The sequence below is a fragment of the Branchiostoma belcheri genome, unplaced genomic scaffold (assembly GCF_001625305.1).
Source record: "Branchiostoma belcheri isolate BF01 breed outbred unplaced genomic scaffold, Haploidv18h27 scaffold565, whole genome shotgun sequence".
Classification (NCBI taxonomy): Eukaryota; Metazoa; Chordata; class Leptocardii; order Amphioxiformes; family Branchiostomatidae; genus Branchiostoma; species Branchiostoma belcheri.
This window is the reverse complement of record NW_017804204.1, coordinates 21,790-29,488: the sequence shown is the minus strand read 5'-3', so window position 1 is coordinate 29,488 and position 7,699 is coordinate 21,790. Positions and strand designations below refer to the sequence as shown.

Here is a 7,699-nt window from a genome sequence, read left to right as displayed (position 1 = left end):
CAACACGCCTACCTGTTATACAAATCGCCAACACGCCTACCTGTTATACAAATCGCAACACGCCTACCTGTTATACAAATCGTTATACAAATCGCAACCACACCCCTCACCCGCAACCACCCGCAACAACTGTTAGGACTTGTAACAATTCTGAATGATCTTTCTGATGATGTCTTAGTTCAGTTAATCCTTAGAGGTAATTTATTTCTATCACATTCAAATATGTATGGCTTCACCACAAAGTGGTGAAGACATATTGTTTTCCCTCATGTTTCTCCTAGTTCTTCTCCTGCCATTTCTTTAAAGGGATTCAACTCAACCGTTTTTCAGCCAAATAACCTGAAATTTGGCATGAAGGTAGAGTGGGCAAATACCCCCATATTTTGTTTCATTTTTTTGAAAAATTGTTTTATTTGTTTGTTGTTTTTGCCATTTTCAGAAAAAAATATACATTTTGGGATCTGGAGCCCTGGAAATACAACCAAATGACCTGAGATTTGGTATGGGGATACGTTGGACATATGTCTGCAAAACCCTATTAAACATTTTGACATACACCACTTTGAAATTGTGAAAAATATGGCGTTTTGGCTATTTTTGGACCAAAAATGTACATTTTCAGCTCCTGTGCCCTAATATTAAATCCGAATGACCTGAAATTCGGTATGGGGATACGTTGGACAAAAGTCCAAAGAATGTCATTAAAGCTTTTGACATACACTACTTTAAAATTGTGTAAAATAGGGCTTTTGGGCTATTTTGGGACAAAAATGTACATTTTTGGCTCTTGTGCCCTAATATTAAATCCAAATGATCTGAAATTCGGTATGGGGATACTTTGGACACATGTCCAAAGAATGTCATTCAGAATTTTGACATACATCACTTTAAGATTATGTAAAATAGGGCTTTTTGGCTATTTCCAGCATTGGAAGATTCCATTGCGGCATGGGGGTACAGACTATTGGCAGCCATTGTGGGATAGATCCATTTTCGGTATGGGGGATGTGGTGAAGCCATCTGCTGCATTTGCTCCCAAGCAAATGTCGGCCTTTCTAGTTTACTATGTTTATTATTACTATGTTATTATTATCATTTCTAAAAGAAAGTAAGATTTGAGTAATTTTTCCCATCCTACCAGTTTGTAAGTTTGGTCGGAGTGCCTACCTAGTTGCAATTTACTTGCATATACAATGCCTCTTTATATATTTTATATGATCACAGTAACATAGTTATTATGCATCGTGACCGTATCCATTCTACCTTCTTATCATTAAGCTTTGTATGTCTGTATGTATTTGTGTAGTATTTTTGTAGTGTTAAATGGCGACTTTACATACGTTTTAGCTTAAGTATGTCGTCATCTTGTCCTATTTGTAATTAAATGTAGTAAATAACTACAATAAAAAAAAGAGAAACCAGAAAACAATGACCGACCCTCCCGTTCATCCCCGCCGAATGTTTGGATCAGGAGAATTTGGGTTGGATTTCCTCGGGTACCTCGTCGCTTGCTGTCTGAGGCCGGAGGCGGAGAAAATTCCACAGAACTTGAGCAGCAATCCTTCGGTAGAGCAGAGGGAAATCCTCCCTGCAGATCTGGTAGAAGTAGAAGAAGAAGGCAACTTTTTAGTTAATCCTAGTAACCAAGCTTGACGTTCCTATCCTAAAAGAACACCTGCTTGCCCTGTTGCCTTCGTGCTGGCGAGAAGGTCGCATCCCACAGGAGCTGATGCTAAGTTGGTGACCCTTTACAAGAACAAAGTTGTGGAAACACAGACAGACAGACAGACAGACAGACAAACAGGCAGACGCACCAAAACAATACCTCTATTTTTCATGGAGGTAATAATGGTTCTGGATAGTCTTGTAATATCCAGGAACGTAGATTTTGAAATCGCGCGCGTGGACTATGTTTTATTCAGAAGCATGCTCAGGCACGGTTCTGGCTAAAGCACGGTTCTGAATAGAACTCCTCGGGTCGTGTACATCTCCCACTCAGGCCTATTACCACGTAGGCAATGTTTATCATATGGATGACATTCCTTGGGAACCCCAAAACTGATGCGAGCGTGGGAATAAAAAAAAGTTTGGCAAAATCGTTTAGCCGGGGTACCATCCTATTTGTATGCCGGGGCTCCCATACTCCCCCCTTAGGATTGTACCCAGGCTAAAAATCGTTGCCTTTCTTATGAAACCTAGCTAGGTGGTTATAAACGTTAGACAAATAACTAAAGACACGTTTTACTGGTATGGTGAATAATAGACTCATTCATTTTCTTCTTGTCCTTTAGAATGGATTTTGGGTGTGCGTCATCGACAGCGTTGGGTTCAGCGAAAGAAGATACAAGCTCTAAACTCCCTCACCTCTTCATAGTCGCTGGTTTTCATTCTGGTTCCAGAGAAAAGTCTCACCGGAACTTCTCTCTCCAGTATTTCTTCCATCTCCAAGTTCTTAATTCCCAGAGTACGTACGGTCACCTCTTCCAGATCTGATGAAGAAAACAAGTCGATTATTATTATATTATATCAGTATCGGATAGAAGACGATATCAAACATAATATCATATAGCCAGATGACGTCGGCCAATCAGAAGGCTCCCCCCCCCGAAACCCAGGTCAATAATATCCGATACACTGATCCGCTCAGTTTGAATGGCGTTAGAACAGAGGCAGACGTAACCATCACATGACAGGGTGGTGTTTTCCTCTTCTAACCTACTTATAATTGTAAAGAACTTTCTGATATACTCGGAGCAATAAAACTGTAGATAATTTTTGGAAGGATTGACATAACAGGTGACTATCACCTTTTCAAGACGTCAAACCTGAGACCAGACTGTAAGGTTTGAACCACTCACACCGGGAAGGTCCCCTACTCTTTTTGATAATGTGGTGGGCTCTTTTATGCTTAATAAAGTGCGTGGGGTGCTGGCTCTTCCATGCACGGGACCCCGGCCCCATTAACGTACCATCCGATGGACGTCCCTAGCCGAAGCTAGGTACTCATTTACACCTGAGTAAAGTGACTTCGTGTTAAGTGCCTTTCCCAAGGGCACAAGATTGGTGACACCGGGCATGATTCGAACCCGGGACATCTAACCATGTGGCCTAGGCCGAACACGCTACGACCCCGAGACGGATTATGGCACCGTATAAACCTCATGGCGGGTCATGAACCCCGTATTGAATAGATAGTTGATTGGAAGAATCTTTGATAGCGAAACGTTCGGCTCAAAATCAAGAGGTCCCGAGTTCGAATCGTTGCTATTCTAGCACTTCCTCAAACATTATGCAAATGAGGCTATGGTTTGAATAAATTATGTTTATTATGTCACATTCACTTAACTTCGAATTGTGGCAAGTATGAACAGCCTGGCAGTTCTCACTATTTTAATTTGCCATTTATTATGCAAATTAGGTCTTCATTTACTCCATAAATGCAGTAGCAAATCGATCATTAAAGATTTTAGGAACCTCTTATTTACTGTCGTGTCCAAAAACACCCTTGCTTTTCCTCACTTTCCTTGTCCTCACTTTCCTAGAAGGTTTAAAATTTTGCTTTTTCCTAATCATTAGGAAATAAATCAAAGACTTAAAATAGAAGACGTATAAATTGTAATTGTCAAAGTTTGTCATTCATATACAATAATAAATAGGTTTTTGCCCTTACACGTTTAGGTCACGGATTGATAATACTGTGAAAAAAGTTCAAACTATACCCACAGTCACCATTTATTGCCTATATAAGGGAACAGAAAGTAAATTTTATGGATGACATCCTCCACTGACTCCAAATCTAATACGAGCGGGCGAAAAAAAGGCGGGCCTACATTTTTAAATTTGACTCAACCATTGTACAAATGGTTTTGATACAGTGGGAACATCACATATAAACAGCCAGCATATCCCTATCACATATCACTGCAATAAATTAAGAAAGAAAACATTAAATCAAACCCTTGGCTTCTCTCGTCATAGTTATCTATCATCCACCTTCTGGCATGGCAACAGCCACCTTTGTCCATTTTCGGTATGCTGACCACTGTCAGAAGGCAAGAATTTTTTTTTCTAAAATCAGGTGAAAATTAATGCGCGGCCTGATGTCATCTATAAAAAAATAAAAAAATTCATGATCATTTGCTTTGGCCTAATGAAACACTCAAAATGTATTTATCAGTTCTCTAACCTCCTGGAGCAAAGTAATCAAGCTTCATCTTATATAGTCAAGGAAATAAAAGCTGTTTTTAAACAGTAAGGAAACTCACCGGGATTCTCTGCTAGCTGGCGGACACTGTGGATGTAGCTGATGGAACCGATCATGTCCTCCTGTAAGTGTTGGCGTTGGTATATATATATATGAATATGTATGAATATATATATATATATATATATATATATATATATAGAGAGAGAGAGAGAGAGAGAGAGAGAGAGAGAGAGAGAGAGAGAGAGAGAGAGAGAGAGAGAGAGAGAGAGAGAGAGAGAGNTACGTATAGTATATATATATATATATATATATATATATATATATATATATATATATATATATATATATATATATATATATATATATATATATATATATATATATATATATATATATATATATAATATATATATATATATATATATATATACTCCAGTCTGGGTGCTATCCTCCGTAGTCCATGCATATGGTAGCTAGCGACGGTAGGAAGCCGGTAGCATCCTGGGGACCCCACCTAAGCTGCTATACTAAAGGCACCACAGAACCGCTAAAATATGCACGGTGCCGGTTTATAAATGCCACAAAAGGCCAGCATAGCCTCTGTAAATCAGTCCCGAAACGGCAGCAACAAGATTTGAGCAGAAGCGACGACTCATTACATTTAAGTTTCTGGGTCTTCAGTGGATGTCATGCATACAATTAGACCAGTGTCGTCTAAGAAGTGTTTACCTACCTGGGTCGTTCGGTTTACATTTGAAGCCTCCACAACCTCTTGATACAAGATGTCTCCAAAATCGTCAACAACATTCTGGAGCATTGCCGTCTCAACCAAAGCTCCAATTGTCAAAATATCTTCTGGGTTGAACTAGAATGAAAACAACAATGTTTCAAGAAAAAATAGTTTTTAACTTTCTCTTCTTTTTTTTGATTTTCAATAATGAAGATAATGAACACAAATAAGAACAAATGACACACAAGCAGAAGAAGTTGTCCACGTGTGCCACACCAAAAATGAATCATAAAATCTTAATAAATATTATCACTACAGAGTTACATATCACATCAATACAGACTCACATATTGACAGAATGAACTGCATTCAAGTGTTTCGGTATTATGTCAAGCTTTCCTGCTCCAGCATTGGTATGTGGGGCATAAATGATTCTTTTTATCTTGAAAGTCAACACTTAGCATTATGCAATTGAGAATCCTAACCAAGAATGTAGCTATCTAACTGTTGTCACTTCATACTGTAGTTATTATTAATGTAATCAATTAATGGTATCAATGTCAAGAATTGTTGTCTCTCCTTCTTTCCCTGCCATGTCGTAGTGGTAAAAGCCATCCGCTACATTTCCTCCAATCAAGTAAATGTCGGCCATTCTAGTTCACTTACTTTTTGACGTTGTAGTGATGTTGGTTCGTAACTCGCAGCAGGGTAGCTAGTCCCATGACTTCAGTAGGGCTGAAGACTTTGACCATTCGATGAATGTATAACTGCAGAAGCAGGAGATTGAAACGTAGTCAAATCAGTGTGTCTGTACAATCTAGCATATATATATATATATATATATATATATATATATATATATATATATATATATATATATATATATATATATATATATATATATATATGGTAGGAGATGCCTTCACGAACAATTATAAAATCTATTAAAAAAATACGCCTTACCTGATTAGGCACCAAAGGTGGATTACTTCTGTTCCCACGAAATGCTGCGTTATGGACAATGCGTCTGCGAAGCTCCGAGACAACGGGGATCTCATCACTCGTTCTCTGCAAAGCAACAAGCAAAGCTACGCGTTACAAGCAAAGCTATAAGCTTTAGTTAGGCCACAGCAAGTAAATTTTTATGAATGACATCCGCGCGCGCATTGATTTTCGCCTGATTTTGGAGAAAAAAAAAAGAAATTTTGTTGCCTTCTGACAGTGGTCAACATGCCGAAAATGGGCAAAGGTGTCTGTTACCATGCTGGAAGGAGATGGCAGATTAACTAGGAAGAGAGGAGACAAGAAAAGGCTCTGATTTAATGTTTTGTTTCTTACTTTGATGCAGTGATATGTGGAGATGGCTGTGTATATGTGATGTTCCTACTGAATCAAAACCATTTGTACAATTTTGAATTTTACAAAATTTTACATTGTAGAAACCTTGTTTATTTCGGCCCGCCTTGTTTTTTTCGCCCACTCGCATTACATTTGGAGTCTGCGGAGGATGTCATCCATAAAATTTACTTGCTGTGGCCTTAGGTATAGAAAACACAGAGAGTCTGATGTCTTTAGAAACAAGTGCCAGTCCTAACATATATGTAGACTGACATCACCTTCTTAGGTAATTCTAACTTTGCAGCTGTCGGCTTCGGGTACATGGTTCTTTTCTTTGCTTTGAAAATGACTTCATCTCCCTCGTTGACCAGGATGTGAGAGCTGGTCACCACGGAGTACTTGCCGCTACTCCCTGCGTCCTCCACACTGTCGATAGAGAAGTAAGCTCTGACGCTTTCTCCTTCAGTCACAGGCTTCAGCTGCACGACATTGAAAAGACCGAGATGAAATCGGCCGACTTCCGATGACCTGCCATGAAGGGAACAAAGATAATACGTATGAAAATCGAGACTCAACTCGGAGATCGTAAGCTCTGTCTTCTGTCCAGCTAGACTTCTGATTTAAAAAATAGCGGGAGAAAAAATGTGTGTTTGACATCATCTTTACTGATTTGACAACACAATTCAAACAAGAGTTCAGCGATCTCATACCTTCGCCAAATGATGTTAAAACTTCTCTTTAAAAAATTATACAATTTCAATCATTAATTTCACAAACTAGAGCCTCAATTGCATGGATTATATCAGTTGATCATATTCTCCACCCAATAGCAGCCTTATCTTAACAAAAAAGGTCATTCTAGCACTTCCTCAAAAATTATGCATGAGGACATGATTTGAATAACTTATGTTTATTGATGTCCTTCACTTAACTTCCAAATGCGGTATGAAATTCCCAGCAGTTACAACATATTTATAGAATTTTCTTATTAATCATGCAGATTAGCTACTGATTTGCATACATGTGTCATCTAATTACGTCAAACATCGCTTTACCTCCACACGAAAACTTACGACAATCTGTCAACCAATTCGAGAGTTATCCTCCTTTGAAGATTTTTCATCTAACGCTCCTGCAGTTCTAGACCAAGTTGCTAGGGAGCCCAATCTCATGTCACTTCCTCCCTACCCCAAGAGCTATCTAACGCTCAAAATTCGTGGCCCTAGCATGTCCAGATCATGAGAGATCAAACCCGTAAGTTCTGCTGCAGTACTAACAAAGGCCACAAGGGGCCCCAAAATCTAATAATCTCTAGCTCTCACAAAGACCTACATACCTACCAAGTTTCATGACAAAGCATGTAAAGCTTCTTGAGTTATCGTGCTAAGCCACACACACACACACACACACACACACACACACAA

General features: G+C 38.9%; 1 pseudogene; it reads right to left on the bottom strand.

The window, feature by feature from the left end:
- Positions 1-780: 780 nt before the first annotated feature.
- The window catches only part of LOC109481601, a 13,902-nt pseudogene continuing 6,983 nt past the window's right edge, over positions 781-7,699 (bottom strand).